A 26,252-nucleotide genomic window follows, 5' to 3' on the forward strand; every position below is an offset into this window, starting at 1 on the left:
TGTAAGTTCATAACAATGTGTAGAGCTTTGATCCACTTATTCTAGAAAAATTATGAAATAACAAAGCTACATTGGATGAAAAGGACGCTGAGTGTTTGCCGAGTGGAGAAGCTCATTTTGTTCAATCCCCACCACGTAGAATGTGTTGATGGTCGTACTGAAAACCACAAATACCACCACGCGATTATTAACACTCTATAAGATGAAAACCTTTGCATATAATTTGTAAATAAACTATACAGCTTTAATCAACCCATTCAAGGAATATTAAAAACAGCGAAGCAACTTTAATGAAAAAGATGCGGAGTGTTTGTCGAGTGGAGAAGCCCATTTAGTTCAGTCAACACCACGTAAAATGTTGATGGTCGAACTTCAAACAGCGATTGTCACCACGCGATCAACACAGCACTCTACACATCAGCGCTCGAGTGCCGCACTTCAACCGACTGAGCACTGGCTTCAATTAAACAAATCGGCCCGGTGCGAGGCCACTGGGCTCCGCGTTGTTACAAGACAATGCGATGAAAATAAATTGAGCGGGGGTGTTGCCGGAGGAGGGCTGGGGGTGGCAGGAAATGGAAATGTGTTTGGATACCAGTTAATTGAAACGCATCGATGCAGCGCTGGCCAGTCGGCAGTCCAGCGTCAGGTGCCGCCCGCAGTGCCAGAGCCACCACGTTATCAACATTATCGCTGTAATAGCGAGGCCATCTGTAGCGGCATTAACAGTTCACCCGCTACACCTGTGTCTCCCCTTGGCCGGCCGTTTGTTTTTATGGAGCTCGGAAAAGCCGAGGTAAAAGCTTCTTTTTCAACGCGCTTTCAATTTGTTTTCGTCCGGTTAAAACTGTCAACAAAGCCCAAATTTGTGCTCGGGAAAGCGGGTGATGAGTTTTACGTTTACCTACAAGTTTGTGAGTATTTTCGTTGTGAAAAGACACTGTAACAAACATATGCTACACGTTCGTAATACGCTTGACAATTGAATGATAAATTTTAATTTTCTTTAAAAAAATTTGAATCGTGTTTAAAAACAACGGCGTACTTTTACATGAAATATAAAGCGTTAATTGTGTTCCAAAGACAATCGTCGCAGTTTGTGATCAAGTGAACCAAATTAGATTCATTACATAGTATTCAACTTCATACACACGTATTCTTTAAATGTATACCTGTAGTAAGAAAGCTTCAATTAGTAATACTTGCAGTTGCAAAGAAAACGATTTTGCCGTAAAAAGATAGGATTTTCCCTACTGATTGTAAAAGCTATCAGGTTTAACAGATGGAGGGTGGGGTCGGGTAAGGGGAAGGAATGGAACCAATTGATTGATAAGGATTGAGAGTATTTAATACGTCTTGTATCGGGATTAACTCTGAACAGTGGATTGCTACGGATTTACTTTAGTCAACAAAGACAAGAAATCGGTCCGCTTTTACTAATTATAATTATTTTTACTCAAATTCTTTAAAAATAACAATTTAAGTTGCCTTAGGCATACTGTTGTATGTCAATACGGTTAACAGCAATTAGTTAAATGTGGCATTTAAACAAATTATATAAATGAAACTAATTCGCCTAACATCTCAAACGAGATGTATTCTTAGTAGCAGCATTTTCCAAAAAACAGATATAGTTTACTACCTATAACAGTGGCTTCTTACGTAACCGGTGTAGTGAAATTATTACGTAACTCACCAGCATCTTTTACTTTTAACAGATTTAAAACGTTTACGTCAGTGAACGGTCTCACTCCCTCTAAGCAAAAGTATTTTTGTGTATTTGAACGTTTTACTCCAGGCCAAAAACTGATGCTGATAAAACATGTTTTAACGGTAATTTCATTGTCTGATACCCTATATTACAGTTTGGACAGTGATAGGTATAATTCTATAATATTACTCAATAATTTAGCATATATATAATTTTTTGAATCGAGAGGTGTTATTGGTTTTGTCCTACCCCACAATATTTTATGGATATATTACTCCATAACCCTTCCGTTTAAAATGTTCCGTGAAGGAGGGGGGCTCTAGAGGTGAGAAATATTTTTAAATCTATCAATAACGTAATCAGACGATATCAATACATATTCCCTAAGGAGGGGGGAGGGGGTTGTGAAATGTCTATCGCTCAAAAGTTAAGGTTGGGGAAGTGGGTATGTATTAAGCCACATTTCACTAAGTTTATTCACTAAAGTTGAAACTTGTAATATGATCTGAGTGTACGGTGTACAGGTGGAAACGAGGTGATGGTTGGGGATTGTTGTGGCCGGGAACAATACCGAGTATGCAGGCTGTGTGTTCCGGTCCCGGCGGAACTGGCGTGGAGCGGCTGCAGAGTTCGGTTTGAGAACAAACAGAGCACATAATACAGACAACAAAACGTTCATTCGGCTTGATCTGTCTGGGGAATTCAAAGAAAGAAACTTTTCTGTGCCAAGCTCTGAATTATTAAAAAGTCAGCTTTTCAAGTTTTCCATTCCCATTCGTACTTCCCACCGAACTCGCTTATTTCACGAACTCAACGTGATTTTGCTGGAGAAACTGGGTGTTTGCCAGGTACGATACTTAGTTATTTATATATAAGTAGATTTATGAGCTTGGTACAGATGACTTCCACTAATCGTAGTTTTTGTTTTGTAACGCGTTTCCTCCAATTTTCTGCCCATACCCCATAATAAATTTCAAAGCTACAGTAATAATTGATTACCTTTCAATATCCTTTCTTTAACTACTGTAGTATAGCTGGCTCGTAAAATATGTGTCTAGCCTTGTCTTTATTACACATCAATTTTAAATTCCAAGTAGATATTATTTTTTTCCTCCTTTATTTCTGAAAATTCTTTCCAGAAAGTCCACAAAGATTGTGTCTGCCTCAAAACTGAGAGACCTGATACAATGATGATTTTCCTCGACGATTAACAATAAAAATCTCCCTACGACAAATTAATTGTGGCCAATAGGGCAAGGGAGCTATCGTGTTATAGTGTATTTAAAAAAATACGTTTTCATGAATCAGACACAATATTCTACACACGTTTTACTAATAACTAAGATTGCAATAAGCAGTTGTCTTTATTGATTGTAACGACTCACTGCTGGATGTTCAAAACTTTCTGGTAACAAAATACACTGTGTTTATACTCTTAACACACTGATATGTGTGTTTTCGGAAATTGAACTCTTGACCTCTCAGTTGAGAGTCATAGAGTTACTTTGGGCTAAAGTAAGGGTTTCGGCAAAAGAGATATTTGCTTTCATGTATTTAGCTTCCTGTCATAATCTAATGAATAAAATAAATCCATTCCCTTTTTGTGTCCTATTCTTTTACTTTCTAGTTTATAACGTAAGGTTTAAAATAAAAACAAGTATGATCTTAGAGTAATGCACAACATTTTACTATTTAATTTTTCAAAAGAAAATTCATAATTTTCGATGGTTGGTGATAGCAAAATCAAACGGTTATGAATCAAGAAATGTTGTCCGTTCTTGTCAAAACTTAAAATAGAATGTTTGCCATACTTAAACATTATTTGAATACGTAATCGTTTATAGTTCGTATTTGTCCTCTTTATCGTTCTGTGTTAATTAGAAGACATACTCATATTACGCGATTTAAATTGTAGTTTTTATATGTTAATCTGCAAATGGTAAGGAGCTAAACTAATATCACGCATCATAATGCATCGGTTCGACCATTTAACTATGTCCAGTGTGACCTGTTCAATTGCAATCACATGGCAGATTTAAAAGGCTTAAAAACCAAAATTTTATTTAAAGTTTTATAAAAACGAAAATACCTATTCCTTCAGTCTTAACCGATGCATGCATAAAGTTTTCAGTGCGTTTGTTATAACCAACTTTCCTTCTTTATCCTCAGTGTACACCGAACAATGGGTAAACTGGGAAAGTATACAAACAATATAAACTTTCCTGAACGCAAACACGCCCCGATTGGAGGGTTTAAATAAAAACATTCCTTTATATATTAATATAACCTATATTCTTGTATTATAACATTTTTACATACATTTTAACACTATACGATTTTTACGGTTTAAAATGTTTAAGCAAATAATATTCACTTAATTTGGGCTACAGGTGCATGCGTATAATATTGGGATCTACCCACATAGGCCTGTACATGTTCATCTCTGCAGCAAAAAAAAAAAAAAAAAAAAAAAAAAAAAAAAAAAAAACAAAATACTTCAACGCGTAACAACTACCAAATTAAGAAGTATCATATAAAAAGAACACCCTTAATAATTTTCTTTACAATAAAATGTTGTAATGCAGTAATTCGAGTACTACAGGATAGACATTTAAAAGTGTTGTGTGCTAATGTTAAGTATAATGATTTTGGCAGGGGATGAAGACCAACAAACGAGTAACTGCGACAGAGCGTGGACTGAGCGCCATGTCGGACAGGCCACATGTAAATATCCGATTGGCGCGGGACATTAATCTCTCGCGGACATATTGCGCCGTAAACTGCGACCACTGTTCGGAAATAAACATCCTAGTATCAGAAGACATTAATTGGCATTATAATGGAAAGCGAGCGAGTTATGTCGGATCCATTCCCAGGTGTTTGGCTCTAATGGCTTTTTGAAATATCGCTCGCAATAAATATGTGGGTAGCGCAGTTAATTACAGTGTCTCCGAGTCGCACGTCACGGCGCCTCGTGACAACCCTGCAGACGACAGCCCCGCCTTAATTATTGTCCCAACTTTTCTATACTTACCAGTTTTACGTCCTAATTTCCAGTCAGACGAACTCGAAACAAAGTTTGGCTCGTTTGTGTTGTTTAAAATTTCAGAGGGCAGCGGCTTGGAGCAGCAGCCCCGCTATAATTACGCCTGAATACTGAAGCGCTGATGAGGCAGAGTACTCTTGCCCTCCCCCCCCCCCCCACCAACAAGCACCTACAATAGTAGTTCCTACATATGGCTGGGTCAACCAGACCCCGCTTATCTAGATCCAAACTTAAATATATGTCAGTACTTAAATATAACAACATTGACATATTTCATATATTTAAACAAACATATCCATAACATATGAATGTAAAAAGTACATCGATTTTCAAATCTTAATAAAAACCAGTATCTATTTACTGTTCGTTAAACCATGCTTGCAAAAACTTTTTTTGAGTTTTTTAATTCAGCAGCCTATCTTTTTTCTCTAAACCTTGTTCATACACATTATTTTCTTAATGGTCGCTTTTAATTCAATTTGTTCTCATACGTATCACCATAAAGCTGTTCGAATGAAAAACGCTCTTGCTGTTGACGCAAGACTCCGTAATCTGTCCCCAAAACCTAAAGTTTTACTAGGAGCAATGATTACGCGAGTCTGTTAGTTCTCTTAGCAATTCGTGATCTGGCTCTTTTTAGAATTTTGTTATTTTACGTAACAAGTAATAATCTTGAGGGATGTTTTCCGTTCGTCCCATCAGTGCGGGAAAACGTCCAAAGTGCTGCAACAGGCCTCAATAAAGAACGCCATTAATTGGGAAACTAGGAATACTTTCTAGTCTTGTTTGAACAATGATAAAAAGTGATGACATTTCAATGATTTTAGTAGAGTACTAGTCTCAGAGCCGAGAGCCAATTCGTATAAGCAACAGTTTTATTGTTCTTAAAATCAATAGAGAAATTTCACCTAAAAACTACATCGACCGTAAGGCGCCCTAGCTTTTTGAGAAGGTTGAAATCATCATGAAATGAAGAGCATCAGAAAAAGAGCATCCAAAATTAAATTAAATTCTTTCTTAAATCATATTTCTTTACCTTCAAAAATTTAAAAGCTACACGTAAATAAATGTTAAATCAGAGTTAATTAACCATATACAGTGGTGACTTTCATCATCATTATCCAGTTTCGTTGTGGTAAAATGTGTCTATTAATTATGTGTATTACGGTCAATTTAAATTGCACCAAGCTAGAAAAAGTTGATCAGAGTAAATAATAATATTTCATATTATTATCCCTTCTGATACTTTCTCATTTCAGTCTCCACCAAAACAAATGTTGATGACCAATTTCTTTTTTTGGGAAAAAATCTGTTATCGATTTAAAAAAGAACCAGGTTGTGTGCTCAACTATCACAAATTAGCACCAAAATAACGAAGAAAAACAATTTAGTTTTGCGGACGGATAGTGGAATATAATAGTTTATTTCTATTCTAAAACGATTTATGAAGTAAAATTTAATTAGTGGTATATTTAGCTAACACGAAATTTCAACATGAAGAGTAACTGAGCTCGCTACATTGTGCCCTCGTGTGAATCATAAATCCAAGTTCTCACATCTGGTGCAGAGAGACAGTCAAGGGGAGAGTACTTACTTTTATGGTCGTGATCATAACAAATGAACGCAATCTGGGCTCGTGCGTTCTTCATCCTTTCGCTCTTAGGATAAAACTTTAAGATCCCAACATAAACCTAACCCAAGATTTCCAAGACGTGGGCTTCGTCTTTAATAGAAATGAAAAACTTTCATACATTGGTTCACGGCTTTATCGTTGGAATGATAAGCTTTCTTTTTTTTCAGAAAACTACTTTAAGTGTTTTTCTCACAAAGTACACCAGAATAGACAAAAGCCTAATTGACTTTTGTTATCCTTACTATAGAATAATAAAATTGAAATTTCGTAATACGTGATTTGAACGTATAACATCTCGTACTTCAAAACTAGCTATAAATTACATACAGGCCTATAACATATTCTCATTAATTAATTATATCCCATAACATAGCTAACAACACAATTCTAGTCTCTGTATTGTAGGTATATCTATTCTACTCAAGGAAATATTGTTCATACGAACTTCATACCCAAATGTATATTTACTGTTAATCTAAAATTAGATATATCAGGTAAAATTATTAAAATTATACATTAAATACTACGTACTTTTATTTTTGTACATATTACAACAAATAAAACATTCTTATGACAGCTCTATATTTGAAAAAAGTGTAGAAATTTATTTTTGTTGAAAACCTTATGTTAGAAGTGACGGAACATTGTTTCTTGAAGTGTGAACGTACGGTTCCATTACTCCTATAAAACAATGCAGTAATTATGTATCTCTTAGCAGTGAACACAGACAAATTACACCTGTAAAATAAATCATTTTAGTGAAGAGTGTGTCACCTACAGTGAACATGTAGCAGTCTCTTGCAGCATCACGATGATCTGGCATATGAGACGATCACAGTTTCCTCCATAGAAATTCCTCTCGACCATAAGAAAAAGAGTCCGTCACACGACTCCACCTCCACCTTTAGGTAGTAACATTGAGACAACATATGAGACAAAAGTCTTCTGGAGCCTCCAGCAACAATTACAGCCAACAAATAAAAGAGTGCCTCTCTCGTTAGTGGCGACTTGGAGCGGCTCTTGAGTCGAGGGCCCTCGTAGACCCCGCACCGACTGTACCCTCCATCTCCTTGTCTTGTAGTTGTGTCAGACTGTACCCTCCTACTCCTTGTCTTGTAGTTGTGTCAGACTGTACCCTCCTACTCCTGGATGAGCATTGCAGATGTCCACAATCGTGTCTCAACCAACGAGAGCCACGACTTCACATTTCAAGCTTCTTTTTGTATCTGGCTTCAGGTCCTCAGTTCAACTATCCTTGTTTACGAATCCTTTTGTTTCTTTCTGTGCTTACATATTCGGAACTTAAAGAATTTTAATAAACTATTACAGACACGTAAATATGAATAGCTAATAACAGCTAAGAAGAGTGAAATATGTATAATTGACTTTTATGCCCCGAACTTTAAATGAATGATAAACATTACTGAAAAAATAGCCTTATAATCAATATGTTTCGTTAAAATATCAATTATTAAATAATGACAATAAATTAAATATTAACAACAGCGTGTATTTTATGTGTGTCTCATAGAGTTAATCTAAAAAGTTAGAGCCTCTTGTTAAAACAAACACATCAAGTATATCCTGGGGGTGTATATAAGAACAATTAATATAAGCCGCACTATCAATCAAAATGTATTCATAGTTTCATTGGTCTATGTTTTAATTTCTATTTTATAAATATAGGGATAATACATGCGATCGAATTCTACAAAAAAGATATGGTACTGAAACCAACACAAGCCACGTTTTCTTTACTTTTAATTGGTCCATCAAACTTATACCCTGAATTTATTAGTACGAACCAATACAATCATTCAGTGTTCCAATGAAATTACTTTTAATGATTCTTGTAACACACTAGTAACATGTCAATTTTGCTATTTCACGGATTCCTATCATTATTTTATTAACTAGTTCATGTAACTCACCTTACCAACCTCACAATTCTGAATACCAGCTGTTTCAGTGTGACCACATACAAGTACTCTCATACAAGTAATATTCCCGGAGTTTTTTAATTTTTGAAAAGTTGCTTTATACCAGTTAATCGTTGAATAAAACATATTTCTGAATGATCAAACTTCAATAATCAATAATAGAAAATGTGATCTGATTATTCGCATGTTGTGCAATTAGGGTTTCAATTATGCTCCACTTTATGGTTCATAATTGCCAAAGTCAGATTAATAAAGATAATATATAAGATTTAAGTAGAATAAACATATTTAATTTATTAGAAAAATAAACAAAAACAATATTTATTGTAATTTAATTGGTTAATTACTTTACTTCTAAGTTTCAGCATTTGTCACAAATAAAACTGACACTTTACATCAATACTATAAGTTATACGTTCTGTAATTGTAGACCACATGAGTAATTTTAGGACTTTTAAGACTTAGGTTGCACTAAAACTAAATATAAAAATGGTATAACAATTATCGTTAAGATTATTAAACCAAAATGCTAATCAGTATATGTGTGATCTATTTTCTAATATAATTCAAGAATACCTTTAATAAACTTAAATGTAATTACACTATATTAAAAAAATTAAAAATACGATTAAAATCACTAATGTAGTTGAGAACACCATTTGCAACACTGCCCTTGCAATTAAAAAAATCCCATACAAATCAGCTTACTAAAAATATCGTAATAGAACAACTTGAATATACTCGTATTCCTCTATTAAATAAAAAAAAATTACGGTCACCAAAAGACAATATAAGATGACCCAAAAAGTTTAAAAATCAAAATGATAATATTGAAAATGTTATTGTAACAAATTACCTTACCTGTTCATCCCACGTATCTTCTCAGACCGTTCGTTCATAAGGGCGTATAAATTAATGGAAATTCATAGTGATCGCATTCCAGTGATCGCTTTCAGCGCATGTTGCGAGTCGAGTACGGGCAGAGAGGAGTCAGCAGACAGACTGCGGACGTAAGCGATAGAGGTGTGACGGAGTGACTCCACGCAGATCGGATATCCAGCCTCACAATGAAAAACATCCCTCCGGCATTGTGGCGAGGAGATGATTTGATCGATTCGTGGTGTGGGGTTGGCGGAGGGGTATGCGCGGGTAGGCGATGGCGAGGGGAGGTTTGGAGGAGGCACTTAGACGGATGAGGCCGGTCCGTGCCACGCCTAGCCATCGACCTATTTGATCACTAATTGAAATATCCTATTTAGCCGTCATAATTGATTTCGAAGCAACAAAAACTAATAGAAACTATCACAAAACATCAGCAGAGTTAAGAAGTGCCTAGTGAAATCTGCTACCGGAGTCGACCGCGGGTTCTATCTATAAGTTTATCGGGCAGCTTATTAGAGACATTGAGCCACACTATTCTCGTTTGAAGATTTAATCGGGTTTACAGGCAACAAAATTAGAGAGCGTACGTAAATTGTTATAGTGCAAATGACAGCACGTGTTTGATATTTATTGTTCTGCTACGGACCCGACCTGTCGGCAGGTGAACAGCAAGCAGCTCAGTAGGCTGCATACTGAGTGGTGGCGTGGGTTCATCACTCAACACGGACATGCCAATATCTCGTAGATAGTTCATATGTAAGTGACGCAAAAACCTTCTGCTTATATTTAGAAAAGTTTGCTATACTGATGAAGTGAAAATAAGCACACACAAAAACTTTGCTCTAAGTGATGTATGAAATTTAAATATTTTACTGAAATGAATTGAGAGGGTGATCCCCTTTCTAACTTTATTATTTTACTTCATGCTAATATGTTTTTAAGTACTTACGTAATTGCTTAATTCTTAACTAACTATAATAAATCTATATAAAGTTCAATATATGGTACAATCGTGGTTACCTATATTAACCACAAAAAATAATTAATAATTAAGAGCCGGACTTACTAGTGACCATCTTGATTTTAGCGCGTAAGCCCTATGTTATACCTCATACAACAATTACCTCATTTTCAATTTTGGAGTAGGATTTTGGCATATGTCCTCTCTACTTTTAACATATCCTGGTTACGAGTTTGAACACTTTAATTTGTTTTACTTGTTACCTTTAAAGTCCATTTTTAATTTATCATTTAATTAGTAAAAAAGTGAACATTTTACAACACCAATTGGAAAGCAATTGTTTGTATATTAATAAAAATATCAGTAAAATTTGATACTTCCCTTACAAAAAGGTTCCAAGTGGTTTGAGGTTTACCATTGTTGTTATGGACTTAAACTCCAGATCGTTAGACTAAGTACGAAATCGGCCTTATAAAACAATTATTGATTACATAATTATTCTGTTAAATAATTTATATTGAAGTAGCTACTTTTATTACCATGTCAAGTTTAATCTCAGATAAACAGTGTATTTGTATTAAAATAGTATACTTTTTGAGTTATCCAAATATTGATAAGCTTTCGCTTGGAGTTTGATGTATTTACTTGATTCACAACTTAAGAGAAAACCTTTAAGCTTGTGCATGTTGTATATTCGTGTTTCCCCACATCAACCTCTGTGTAAACCTTTTTGATAATTAAACTACTAAATCATCAGACTACAATTATCAGATTTAAGTTACATAATTTGTATCGAACCAGTTATTTTTATGTCCTAATATGCTTGTCATTTACCTCTCTACACATATTAGTATGTTACTGGCCTCATTCACAACCTTTACAATATTGCTTATAATAGACTGACATAACTACATAGTATAAGAAATACTCGAAAATATAAATCTTAGGCTCGAGCAGGACCAAGGAGCAATAAAGGGAAAAGTTTAAGAACTGCAAGACAAACCGGAGTCTGTAAAATAATCAGCCCGAGGCTGACAACGCGCTGTCTCGAGCGTAGTGCGTCAAGCGGCACCATCCCTCGCAGTCGTTAATAAATGAGAACTGTTAAAACCAGACGACCGGCTCCTGCATAATGGACGAACTGCGCGCCGAAAAACTGTCTCACTCATTCATCAGACGTGCTTTGCTCGCACCCAGAATGGATTTTTATTTCAAGTTTTTACATTGTACTCATCTCGCGTGGTTGATAAATTTTAACGCGGCTGATGAGACGCTACAGATTGTAATCTCAAGATGTAGAACTAAAACTAACAATATGTCAGTCGGTTCAGTTACGAAACAAAACGTACACAACTCGACATGTCCAACACGTCTTTACATCGCTGTGAAAGCAGCAATTCCCAAACCTATCACTTAAAATACACCAATTGTTTGAGTACATCACTAACTTTGAGCCAATTGTGTGTATTTGGATTTCAAAGTTCATATTATGATCATTCTATTCTTTATGGTGAAATTAGGTTCTAATCAAGTGTCTAGTACGTAGTAAAATTGACTGGAAAATGCTGGTTAGTCTTTAAATTTGCGAAATACATTTTAATGGACGGATAAAAGAATTTGTAATTACAGATAACTACAGTAAGTGAAGAATATATCAGCAAATATAATTCTGTTGCAAAACAAGTGAAGCTGAAAAGGATGAATATGCACCATGGGAGACTGATTACGGGCCATTCAAGGAAACCTTGGACTGGAACTTGAGGACTGTTTTCCAAATCTAGTTTTTAACATTATGACAAAGGACGGAAAAGGTTGTTTCCTGTTGGAAAATAATGCTGCAAAACTTTAAATATCGAGGAACCCTCAGAGCAAAACGAAAAAAAATTAAAAGCAAAATTTGCTACCCTTTGACTCTAAGGTTTGGAATTATCAAGATGTTTAACAAGGTACTTTGCACATTTGAAATTTCAATTTCTATATCATCAATCATTCCAAATAGTTTCCTCTGAATTTTCCTTGTTTATTAAAAAATAAATGTTATTGTTATTTGTGTTGCTAAGTTATTTAATAAATTGAGTACGACCGAAATTATTGATTCAAAAGTTAGATTCAACACTGCGGTTAGGAAAGTGTTAACTTTTAATTCACATTTTACCTAGTTCCTACAGTAGATGGGTACATAGGAAAGAAACAAGCTTGAGGCTGAAATCAACCCCTTTGGTTTAAACAAACTTTAGTTGGCTCTGTATCTTCTGACAAGTGGTTTTAAAACTGTACTTTCAGCATTACTATCCTGACAGGATGGCTTATTTAAGAGTAAATTTTAGTCAAGTTTGTTGATAAATAAGGAAATACGCCTATAATAAACTTTATAACTCAAGAAACCAGCCTACTGCTATAAAATTGACTACATAAACAATACACTTCTCTTATCCCTATACTGTTCAAAAATGAAACAGCTAAATATTTTAAAAAAAGATTTTTTTATCTTTGTGATTAATGCAAGTAAGGCAGATATGGGACGGTAATTACTAGCTTCAAGAAGTCGTTTTACTAGAAAAGGGTTTTCTTTACTTTTTGCGAAATTTTGGGTAATATATTTTTTACCAAACGTGAGAAGGCTCCCTCAGCTAATACCAACAATGTTTAAAAACTGTATCAAATATTCGAGATTGCCGCCAAGTCATAATTTCCAAAAAATATTATTTTTGCAATTCGGTAAGATGTAACGAGGTTGTTAGGAAAATACTGTATTTCATATTATACAATAATTGCAAAATGTAATGTGGAGCAAGAAATAAAAACAACGATCAGAATGACAACAATGTTCACGGCACGGTTTTAGGGGAACAAACACAGTGATGTGTGCTCTCAGAATACATGAATAGAGGATACTAACCACATAACATCACATCGGAAACGACAACACGACGAGCGGCACAGACGGCAGCGGACACTACACTACGATACATAAAACATGCCTACACTCGCTCCATCGTATCCCATCACATCGTGTTCGCAGTTGATTTTATTCCCGCCCAAACCAACTAGCTCTCTGTCGCGATAAGCACGATTCCTTTGTAAACTTTGTTTTCCGCTCAGGGCTTTCCAGTTTTGTGACAATATTTTATGCGATTCCTTTGTTATAGGGCCGAGTGAAATCATCCAATTTGTTTGAATCAAGACCGTCAAAGGAACTTGGGTAGGTTCAGGGACTAGACGCCGGATTCAGACGATACGATACTGTAAGTGCCAAGCTTTTCAATTTTCTGGTTAAAATGTAACATAAATTCAATATAGTGGAATAAAATATGTACTGTCAAAATAAAATACAGTAATATGCATTAGTAGCATAAACAAATAAAAGGTGAAGAATGTGATAAAGTTACTGCTCATTCAGCTATTTTGACAATGAACCGGAGGGATAAAATTTGCTAATATTGCTAATATTAGCTACCCAGTGTAACTGAAGATTGAAAATGGGACATAACAATTCCTAATTTCTTGCGCGTCAACATAATATTACTGCTCACTCCAGATACTATTTGTATAACATGCATTCTCCGTATTTTCAACGAGATCTAAGAGACTGTGCAAAACTGACATCAATTCTTAATCTGGCTAAGAGATTCCAAACAGTATCCTTCAAACCTCAAACCTTGGTGAGTACCAGAGGGTGCGTGTATTTCTTGAAATGACCGTGTCCAGTAATGAAATTGCTTGTTTCAATAAGCCTCTATCTCCTGAGCTTCAACGGTTAATTCATGAATCATACGTTAGTACCCAAAAATGATGAAATTTTTCGTCATTAGAAACGATGGTTTAATAAGCATTTACTTTTGTCAAAAGCTGGTACATGCGCAAGACATCATTTTTTAGCAATTTCTTGCCAGTTTAACAGCGTATTTTTAACCGTCAGTTGACCATATTTGACCAATAACCATACCCATGATCCTAACTTAGGTGTACTAAATTAAAACTATCTACAATGGATATGGTACTAAGTTTTGACTAACTATATGCAATTCTGATATATAATTCATACCGATTAGATTCAACGCTAGGAGCCAGCCAGGTGAAGTTGTGACCCATATACAGTCGCGGTACAGAAGGAAAGTTCTATCTTCTGACCAAAGTTCACTGACCATGTTTTATTTGATATAATATGTAAACTCAAATACTTATTACTCTATCAATAAAGATATTTATAGAACCAAAAATTAAATTTTCAAGATAATTAACGTACTATAGAATATTTTACCTCTAGTTCTGTCGGAAATTTTCACAAACCAATCATAATTCCATTGTCGACATTTTTATTTATTAACATTTAGTGATATTTATTAATTCCATTGTAAAACAGCTTGACTTAACAATCATAATATCTTTCAAATAATTAAAAGGTGAATTTTAGATGATTTAGACCATTACCACTCAACAAAATACAGTCAAAAATTTGAAAATCCAACATATTGTTAGGAGGTGAGTCTTGAAAATTCAATTAGGGTAATCTTTCTGGTACATTCACTGAAAACGGTTTTACATTAAACATATGTCCGTAAGAATTGTTAAGAATAAAACAACTACTTAAATCCCAGAAAAACTTAACATTGTGGCACACATGTTAGTGTTAAAATCCTTGTTGTGGGATTTTCGCCAACGTAATTTCTACACTCAAATGACCTGAAAATTTTAACTTCAAGTTTATGGCAATGTTTTTTCTTCAAATTTGTCGCAGGGAACCTACGAGTATTTTCTCACAGATGGCGTCCTTGTTCACTTCGCTATTTGCGGAACGTCTTAGACAATAGTTTTCACTTAGTCTTCGCCGAGTCCATATTGCAAATTCGTTCAACAAACAAATATTTAACAAGCCGTGCCAAATTACAAACCAAACACCGAGGAATATGTTAAGAGCTGGGTTTTTATGCAAATGCATACCTAGAATTGAATTCATCAAGCGGTGGACATTGCTTTTGAGGCCCCAGGGCAGAGTATTCAATAAAGCGAGATATAACAATGGCGTTTAAAATAGAAAATTCAATTCATTCATACGTGTTGGCTATCACGCCCATATTATATGACGGACATTACGAATAGATTGCAAGTAACAACTAGTCCAGTATTACATAAAATAGGGTTAATGCCTCTTTGTCTATTATTTATTGTGAACCGATGTAATAAAATCAATAAGTTAGTACCAATTTTATTAGTGTATTTTGGTTTTGAATTTACTTTAAAATTAGGTGAATTAAAGCAGTTTACAATAATAATGTGCACTTGGTACGGCGCACTAAACGATGCGGCCAAAACCGCTGACAACCAGACGTAGTTAAATAAACCACTAATTCGAGTCCTCGTTTGAACCAAAATAAAACGTTGTGCAAGAGGCTGACGACCTTTCCTCCCACGGTCTCTCATGTTTACAATGTCGCTGGAGGCAAGAGTGTGAATTCGGAGCACACGGAGACGTTTATACCAAAGCATCTTTGTCCGCAAGGCCGGCACTCTGACTCCGCTGACCCAGGACGGGGTCGTCGACCTCCTCCCACACCTCCGACACATTTCCTTTTTCCGTATTAACACAGCCGTTAACACCGGAGTCGTTAAGTGAACGAAATGAAAAATCAAACTCTGTCTTTCACTTTCGAACTTCAGAGGTCGAAGATGTCACACTAGCGTGAGAAGAATGGAGTGATACCACACTTCGACGTTCCCAAATAGAAAATATTACCCTGAGTAAATTACCGTAGACGAGTGAAGACGTGTTACGGGTCATTAATGAAGGCTCAGAAAAGAGATCCAGAACGACCCTACCGGTGCTTTAACAGCGCTGGCGGAAGAGGACGTGACAACAAAGACTGTTCCGATCAACAGTGACCCAGAACCGTGACGGGGGGACTGACCTCCACCCACGATTGTGACGAAAACACCGGCCTACAGCGTTGATGGTTGGCTGCAATTGGTTGACCTTGTACGTATACGAGGCCAACGTTTAAAAGGTTAATTCCCTGTGTATTAAACCTACTTTTTTGTATATGTAGGACTGGAGGAATGTAACTTATAAATCGAAGAATGTGTAAGCACTCGAACTGTTTATTGAAATTTACATCGAGTTTTATAGATAATTTAATTATCAGATATAGATAATATATAGATAATAGAACATTTATCAAAATCAATTCTTTGCTTGAAGGTTATTTTTGACGATGGAAGGATTGTGAAGGAATCATGATTTTTCCGGACATTTGCCATCGTTCAGTGAAACAATAAGTGAAACAATATTGTTTCCCTGAACGATGGCAACTGTCCGGAAAAATCATGTTTCCTATCAAAATCATATATACTCGTAAAACTAGGTGCTTCGTCAAGAAAGTGTAACGTAAATAAAATTAGAACACATTTATAATTCTTACTCATATATCTCTGAGTACAACGACTGTACTGGCCTCGCTCGAAACTCTGCAGCACCCACAGTCCACGAACCGCCAACAAAGAGTGCGCCATTCACCGACGACCCACAGCTGTGAGGGGTGGATGACCTTTGTCACGATTGCAGCCAGATGGTACAGAAAAGGACGGCCTGACCACAGAAGGCTCGGAGAGAGGATGCGCAAACAAAAGAGTGTTCTACATCATGTGATATGGGTGGTTGACTCCCTACTAGGTGCGTTGAGCGCAAATTGCGCCGATAAGGGTAACGCTACTTCTACGATCAGGCGAGCAACAGAACAACGCAGTTTTGATCGCCATGGCAGAGACCGCCTTGGGTTGGTGACCTCGGCAAATACCACCAACAGTCGACTTTGTCCCCTTATCAAATTTTTATTGCGTGGGTTGTTTGTTTGACGATCCGTCGCGTCGTCTTGATCGACAGCAAGCAAGTTCTGATAGCTTAAGCGTGTTCAGCTGCAGCGATACCGTTCTAAATAATTCGACAAGCAAACAGTCAATTGTAGTGTTCGATGGCAGACATTTACTTCTCACAGTAATGGCCGCCCATCACGCTATGCTGCCTAACCCCTTGATGCCGTGTCTACTGTGCATGCTTTAACCAACTTCCCTTTACAAGAAATATTCAAGTAAGTTTTGCTTCAGATTTATACAAGGGATATTAAAGCATGGATTCTTTAACAGGTATGAAATAACACCTTATGATATAAAATGCCATTTACGTTTTCTTTTAAACTGTACTTTTTATCTACGTTTTTCTTCCACGTTGAAACTCATTTTGAACTTTTATCGAAATTCTCAATAGCTATGGACTCTAATTGACACTATCTTTGGTAAAAGAGATAGCGATTCACATTAATATTCAAGCAGCACACATTCAAAAGTTTTGATTTGTATTATTTTTACTTTACTGCTTTAAATGATATAATATACTTCTTTAAATACTTATTATGTTTTTGGAAAGAAATTAAAAGAACTTATGGGTTGATAGACTCCTTAATAAATGGATTTTGGTAATAGTTTTCAAATCGTACGCAACAAAATATGACCTAGGTACATTAAAACTACGTGGGTTATCTATCAGTGACTCTTAAAGAAGAACAATCCTTGGTAAGTTGGCGGAAAGTAGGAAGTTCGTTATAACCAAATGTCGCCTAGTGCGTGATATCGAAGATGGTGAACGATCTAAACATTCATATAAATATGAAATGAGGACTGTCCCTGAAAAAAAAACCACGGGGACTATAATTTACAAACAGTTTATATAACGTCATCGTTTAAGACAATTTAGAATCTGCAAGGTTGAAATTATTTACATTCCACATTGTGTACAAGAAAATACATCCTCGTATTTCCTGTAGTGTGCATTTCTCTAGGAAAGGAAAGTCACTACTTTAGACGCATTTTGTTTGTACCTGCACATTGAACAGAATAAGGGGGAGAAACGGTATTTTTCATAGTTGATTATGTAATAAACATACTCCTTATAGGCAGAATCATGGCCTTTAGACCCTAAGTGCAAAGCCTTCACTGTGCCATCTGTTCACTCATGTCACGTGCATAGTTTATGTTTATATATATTTATTTAACAGTTAGAAACTGTGTAACGGTACAAGACGATTTATATTAGGATGCGACTTATTTTGTACGTAATGCATATAGTGATCTTTTTAGAAATGGTTTAGTGCCATTAAATATTTCACAATGGTCTTTCAAATTTAAAAGACAATGGTAACGTTCACATAGTTACAAAACCTGAAATCCCTCAAAAAATAAGTCGCAATTGGAAGTTGTTGTGAGGTTCTGTGGCAATTATAGCTAGGCAAAATTTAAAATCCATTCTTATAAACATGACGTGGTAACGAGTTAGCGAGAAACAACCGTATAGAGAAATGAACAAATGTTAAAGATAAAAAGTTTATATAAAATACAAAAGTGACAGACATAAAGAAGCGTTGAAGATTACACGAGTTGTTGATGGAAAAGTTATGAAATAATGCAGTGGCATATCAAGACACAATTTAAAATTCAATTTAACCTCATAGACACGTGAAAAGGGCTAGGAATAAATTTCAAAGGCAAAAGCATGTACATGATCCGCAGTATTAGACACACCGGATAAGAGGAGAGCGAGTTAATTTAAAAATAACAGAAACAAAGTGGTATTGAAGTTTACATACGAGGTTGAGAGCGAATATTCAGATCAGTATGAGAGCAATGAAACTGTATTTATTTAGGAGTTGAAGGGATCGTTGTTTCAGAATTACCCTTGTATCCGGTGTTTTAGGTGGGCCCAAGGGTGGAAAGGATGTGTTTGTTTTCTACGCCGCGCCGCTGCCCGGGGCGACGTCCGTCCCCCGGGCAGAAATAAAACAACCGCAACCACAGCGATAGCCCGGTCCCCAACACTCACTCGCCTATGATGGCCCACGAGAGTGCACGTATACTCGATACGGCTGCGTCAAATCATTATGTTCCACATTAGCATAACACACCTTATCTAAAGGGATATTGCTAATGCGCCTTGCTGCTGTACTACTGCAACGTAACGGCTATCTCAGTTTCCATTTCTCTTTTCTTATTTCTCACAAGTGTATTGCTAAGTATATCTAGCGCAATACTCATATCGTTGTGTCACATAAACGGTTCTTTTATGGCATTGTTGGTTCTTTATGAACTCAAAATAGGGTCGTTACAATTCCTACATATTCTACATATCCAGGTGATTTAACTCTACATCATCGGAATGTTTGACAAATAACACGCACACAATCCAATTAGAGAGCCCTTTTAAAAACTGTCCTATAAAATCTATCTTAAATTGTGAATCCTAATTATCAAAAACTTAAAATTTTTAAACTACTGCTACTATAACTTATTATTGTATATTGTATTTCTCAGCTCGTCTTATGTGGCAAGAATAAAAAGTTGTATATCAGAAAGAATATTGTTTACCTTATTGACACCCTCCTATTTCAACCTCAAATCATAATTACCATAGCTGAACATTAATCTTAGGGAAAATTTCTCCATCGATTGCACTAAAAACTAGGCTTTGTTCTCATACAATGAAAATTAGCTTTTTGATTTTAAATTTTAGAGGAGGATATGTTTGGGATAGTGTAATTTTTATCTAGAACAATAACTTGATGTCCATAATTAAAAAATAATATTAAAACTCAAGTATAACCAGTGTGCTATTTTTATAAAACACTCAAACTATAATATAATCAGCTTTATTTGCAAGTAGAATACAGTGCGACAAGAGTATTCCGAACGAAATGCTTTGAAGTGCAATGTTTGCAAAAATTACTTCTTTGGAATCGTTATTTGATATTCGCAGCGACGTCTCTTGGAAACAATTGTGAAGAAAACTTACCGAGAGCGACACTCCTCTGACGTCAGCATCTGTAAACAAAGCCACTGTTACAGTCTCAGCTGTCACTCCTAGCGGGAAACAAACACGACTTCTAACAACAATAGATCTACAGCTCCAGTAAAACTTACCCAGACCGACACTCCTCTGACGTCAGCATCTGTAAACAAAGCCACTGTCACAGTCTCGGCTGTCACATCTGGCGGGAAACAAACACGACTTCTAACAACAATAGATCTACAGCTCCAGTAAAACTTACCCAGACCAGCACTCCTCTGACGTCAGCATCTGTAAACAAAGCCACTGTCACAGTATAGGTTGTCACATCTGGTGGGAATCAAACACGAATTCTACCAACAATAGATATACGGTCCCAGTAAAACTTATCGAGAACGACACTATTCTGACGTCAGCATCTGTAAACAAAGCCACTGTCACAGTCTCGGCTGTCACATCTGGCGGGAAACAAACACGAATTCCACCAACAATAGATATACGGTCCCAGTAAAACTTATCGAGAACGACACTACTCTGACGTCAGCATCTGTAAACAAAGCCACTGTCACAGTCTAGGTTGTCACATCTGGTGGGAAACAAACACGAATTCCACCAACAATAGATATACGGTCCCAGTAAAACTAATCGAGAACGACACTACTCTGACGTCAGCATCTGTAAACAAAGCCACTGTCACAGTCTAGGTTGTCACATCTGGTGGGAAACAAACACGAATTCTACCAACAATAGATCTACGTCCCAGTAAAACTTATCGAGAACGACACTACTCTGACGTCAGCATCTGTAAACAAAGCCACTGTCACAGTATAGGTTGTCACATCTGGTGGGAAACAAACACGAATTCTACCAACAATAGATCTACGGTCCCAGTAAAACTTATCGAGAACGACACTCCTCTGACGTCAGCATCTGTAAACAAAGCCACTGTCACAGTCTAGGTTGTCACATCTGGTGGGAAAAAAAACACGAATTCTACCAACAATAGATCTACGTCCCAGTAAAACTTATCGAGAACGACACTACTCTGACGTCAGCATCTGTAAACAAAGCCACTGTCACAGTATAGGTTGTCACATCTGGTGGGAAACAAACACGAATTCTACCAACAATAGATCTACGGTCCCAGTAAAACTTATCGAGAACGACACTCCTCTGACGTCAGCATCTGTAAACAAAGCCACTGTCACAGTCTAGGTTGTCACATCTGGTGGGAAAAAAAACACGAATTCTACCAACAATAGATATCCGGTCCCAGTATAACTTATCGAGAACGACACTCCTCTGACGTCAGCATCTGTAAACAAAGCCACTGTCACAGTATAGGTTGTCACATCTGGTGGGAAACAAACACGAATTCTACCAACAATAGATCTACGGTCCCAGTAAAACTTATCGAGAACGACATTACTCTGACGTCAGCATCTGTAAACAAAGCCACTGTCACAGTCTAGGTTGTCACATCTGGTGGGAAAAAAACACGAATTCTACCAACAATAGATATCCGGTCCCAGTATAACTTATCGAGAACGACACTCCTCTGACGTCAGCATCTGTAAACAAAGCCACTGTCACAGTATAGGTTGTCACATCTGGTGGGAAACAAACACGAATTCTACCAACAATAGATCTACGTCCCAGTAAAACTTATCGAGAACGACACTACTCTGACGTCAGCATCTGTAAACAAAGCCACTGTCACAGTATAGGTTGTCACATCTGGTGGGAAACAAACACGAATTCTACCAACAATAGATCTACGGTCCCAGTAAAACTTATCGAGAACGACACTCCTCTGACGTCAGCATCTGTAAACAAAGCCACTGTCACAGTCTAGGTTGTCACATCTGGTGGGAAAAAAACACGAATTCTACCAACAATAGATCTACGTCCCAGTAAAACTTATCGAGAACGACACTACTCTGACGTCAGCATCTGTAAACAAAGCCACTGTCACAGTATAGGTTGTCACATCTGGTGGGAAACAAACACGAATTCTACCAACAATAGATCTACGGTCCCAGTAAAACTTATCGAGAACGACACTCCTCTGACGTCAGCATCTGTAAACAAAGCCACTGTCACAGTCTAGGTTGTCACATCTGGTGGGAAAAAAACACGAATTCTACCAACAATAGATATCCGGTCCCAGTATAACTTATCGAGAACGACACTCCTCTGACGTCAGCATCTGTAAAGAAAGCCACAGTCACAGTCTCACCTGTCACTTCTAGCGGGAAACAAACATGATTTGTACAATAGATTTACGGCTCCAGTAAAACTTACCAGGAACGACACTCCTCTTGACATCAGCATCTATTATCAAAGCCACTGCCACAGTCTCGGCTGTCGCTTCTAGCGGGAAACAAACGTGACTTCTACCAATAATAGATTTACGGCTCCAGTAAAACTTACCCAGACCGACACTCCTCTGTCGTCAGAATCTGTAAACAAAGCCACTTGACAGTCTCAGCTGTCACTTCTAGCGGGAAACAAACGTGACTTCTACAACAATAGAGCTACGACTCCTGTAAAACACGGATCATTGTTCCCGATTGAAATATAGGAACATCTAGACATATTTTACAAAATAATGTACAAGGTTCGTGTATTATATCAATAAGTCCTCGCAATGTGCGCTCTGTCAGCTTGGTTGGAGATAATTAAACCGACTGGATTAAAAGCGCGATAAAAACAAAACTGTGTAAAAGATAAGCAAAGAGTTCTCTTAATTACGGTTCACAAAGGGTGGTGCAATCAGCAGGAACTAACACTCCCCGCTCATGCGAGTTTCGCGAGATTAAAAGTAGTGTTTTTGGACAACTGATATACTCATAATATTGCACTTGTACTATGTTATGCATTGAATACTTTCACTACTGCGTTGATTAAATTGTTGTTAGAAAACTATTAGTGCGCATGAAAACTATCATGTTCATTCTGAATACACAAGCACACACATGCATAAACATGCATGTTATGTTATACATAAATATGCGGGAAAATATTTGTTTCGAAATTATTTAATGGCTTCACACTACTGTATTTAAACGTGGCATTTAAATCCATGCTAATGTATAAAATGCCCAGAGATATATTTGTTATTATTTATAGACTTCACAATTTTCATACTTCATATTTCAACGTTTCGTCATTATTGTTGACTACACATAGCAGTACGTTTGAAATTTAATTTGAAGGTCTCATACGGATCCAAAAAATTATGTATGTGTGTTTTCTTTAAAAATTAAGATTTAATACCTGCTATATTGCCAAGATATTTCTTATTTACGCGTTTCTTCAAAAACTTTATAACTATGTAACTAGACTAAATTAGATGACCGTTTATGATTTTGTTCCTTAAAGGGCGATCATTAGACCTATACGTTCGGAAATCAAGAAATCTACTTGAAATTTAAATTATTACTTATTAGTTAAGCTGCGCTAAAATTTGTCTGCTTTAAATTTAGAGAGTTTACAAACAAAATGTATAAACTACAGTACACCACCGCTAAACAGCAAGTACTTTTTTGTTAGTACGTTGTTTTGTTGATCATGTTTGAATATTATAGCTATTGTAAATAAACAAAACTATTTAACCCTTAGCCCTTTCCTTAAATAAACAAAAATTAAAACTATTGGGAAATGAAAATGCTTCAATAAAAGTATTTGGGGAATTTGTAACTCAATAAAACACACACACACACACACACACACACACACACACACACACACACACACACACACACACACACACACACACACACACACACACACACACACACACACACACACACACACACACACACACACACACACACACACACGTTATTTTCGTTTGTTTGCCTTATAAATCAGTTTGAACTAAATATTATGTTAGGACATTACAGTCTATTTCAATAGATTAATTTAAAATATGATAGAGTAAAACATACATATATTTAGGGTAGTCACGAGTAAAAATGCATTGTATCTTTGAATAGAAAAAGTTATTAAAGTAAATGTTTCCAGAATGAAAGTTTGGATGGTTGGATAAAATATTTCCAGAGTCACGAAAGATTAACCACAGTAATATGCCATGAGGTGAGATCTGGAGCGCGGGCACGAGTAAGTAGCTAAATAAAGACATCCCACAGCAACCGTGACATTAATAATTCAAAAGAACACGTGTGGCACTGCAGACATTACACAAGTCATCAGCGCCGCCCCTTATTGAGAACCCACCTGGCTAGCTTGCTAGCTGGTAGTGCCCTGTTAAACTGGCTAGCTAGCTAGCTGGTAGTTTCTGTTTAAATGGTTAGCTATCTATCTGATGGTGCACTGCTCAACTGACTAGCTAGCTGGTAGTCTATGATCAATTGGCTAGCTAGCTGGTAGTTTCTGTTTAACTGGTTAGCTATCTAAGTAGCTGGGAGTGCTCTGTTCAGCTAGCTGGCTGGTAGTTTCTGTTCAACTGGTTAGCTATATATCTGGTAGTGCACACTGCTGAACTGGCTAACTAGCTAGCTAGTAGTCTATGATCAATATTGGCTAGCTAGCTGGTAGTTTCTTTTTAAATGGTTAACTATCTGAGAGTATTATGTTCATCTGGCCCAACGTGTTTTTATAACTATATCTCTAGCAGAGCAGCTGGCTAGCTTACTAGTAGCATTGCACTCAGCTAGAAAGGTAATGATAGGCTGTTTAGCTGGCTACCTAAATATTATAGATGGTTATAGTTTGCTACTAGTAGGGCTAATTACTGATAATAGCTCATCTAAGCTACATATGCATATATGATTCCGCTCAACTGGGTATCTAGGAGGTGCAAGATAGTCCCATACACAAATCCTTGAATATTCTAACTTGTAGGATTTCGCACCAGGGGAGATTCCGGCCTTAATGTATCATGAATAGTATAGTTAAGGAGGTGTATATTTTAATAAACAAGCTCAATAAACAATGTTATCAACGCATTTAAATTTAAAAGAACATGCATTATGATATTGTTTATAATTTTCCTTGACTCATTAAGTACTCAGATACTTAAATCAGTGTTATTAATCTTGAAAAACTCTAACTTATTTTTTATATCTCTAGTAATCCTCTCATGAAGATGGATAAAATAATGTAATTAAACATTATTCATAAAATCCTCCAGAGCCGTATTTTTGAAGTACGAAGAAATATAAATTACTACACATCTTCCACTGGCCCCTTTAAATAAAAATATGGTACATAATTTAAATATTAAGATCGTAACAGACTTACACAGACTTTATCTAATAAGTAACCGAAAAGAGGCTTCACCATTCATCGTGAAGAATTAATAATTCATAAACAAAGAAGAAATGCGTTAATATCAAATTGATACTGTCAGAATTTTAAACGGTGAAGACCAATCAATGTTTTCCCAATGTTGGCAGTGAAAAGGAAAATGAATGTAAGATAATAAAATGCCTCTTCAACACACTTTATAGGTGGTACGCTCAGATAAGAGAGTTTATATGTGAGCGTGACGAGAAAGTAAAAGGAAATCGTTTTTGTCAAGGTTCCCAATCCCTCGACTTTTCCGCTACAGAAAACCACGTCAAATTGGTAAGCTAATAGAGTTAGGGGAAGCAGGACGGGACGGACGCTCTTTGAAGTCGATAAGCGTATCACCAGCATTCTGATTCTTATTATCCAATAAACCCCGACCCACACTTCCTTTCAGTGATTCCCATCAGTGCTTCAGTTACAGTTTCTCAATGGTCACATCGCCATTCAAACTGTTTGGCATCTACAGATGACAGTGTCACTACTGTGGTCTGTATTATATCTGTTTCGATAAGCGTATCACCAGCATTCTGATTCTTATTATCCAATAAACCCCGACCCACACTTCCTTTCAGTGATTCCCATCAGTGCTTCAGTTACAGTTTCTCAATGGTCACATCGCCATTCAAACTGTTTGGCATCTACAGATGACAGTGGCACTACTGTGGCCTGTATTATATCTGTTTTGATAAGCGTATCACCAGCATTCTGATTCTTATTATCCAATAAACCCCGACCCACACTTCCTTTCAGTGATTCCCATCAGTGCTTCATTTACAGTTTCTCAATGGTCACATCGCCATTCAAACTGTTTGGCATCTACAGATGACAGTGGCACTACTGTGGCCTTTATTATACCTGTTTCGATAAGCGTATCATGAACATAGTAATTCTTACTATCCCATAAAACCCGACCAACTCCTTTTTTTAAATAATT

The 26,252-nt window shown here is 36.5% G+C and overlaps 1 long non-coding RNA gene across 1 annotated transcript in view; it reads right to left on the bottom strand.

Moving 5' to 3' along the window:
- Nucleotides 1–26,252, bottom strand: part of LOC124362554 — a 257,948-nt gene that overhangs the window by 146,029 nt on the left and 85,667 nt on the right. Inside the window, exon 4 of the long non-coding RNA XR_006922476.1 lies at nucleotides 20,006–20,034. This is a non-coding gene — a long non-coding RNA (uncharacterized LOC124362554). The remainder of the gene's footprint in view (nucleotides 1–20,005; nucleotides 20,035–26,252) is intronic.

The sequence above is a fragment of the Homalodisca vitripennis genome, chromosome 5 (genome assembly GCF_021130785.1).
Source record: "Homalodisca vitripennis isolate AUS2020 chromosome 5, UT_GWSS_2.1, whole genome shotgun sequence".
Classification (NCBI taxonomy): Eukaryota; Metazoa; Arthropoda; class Insecta; order Hemiptera; family Cicadellidae; genus Homalodisca; species Homalodisca vitripennis.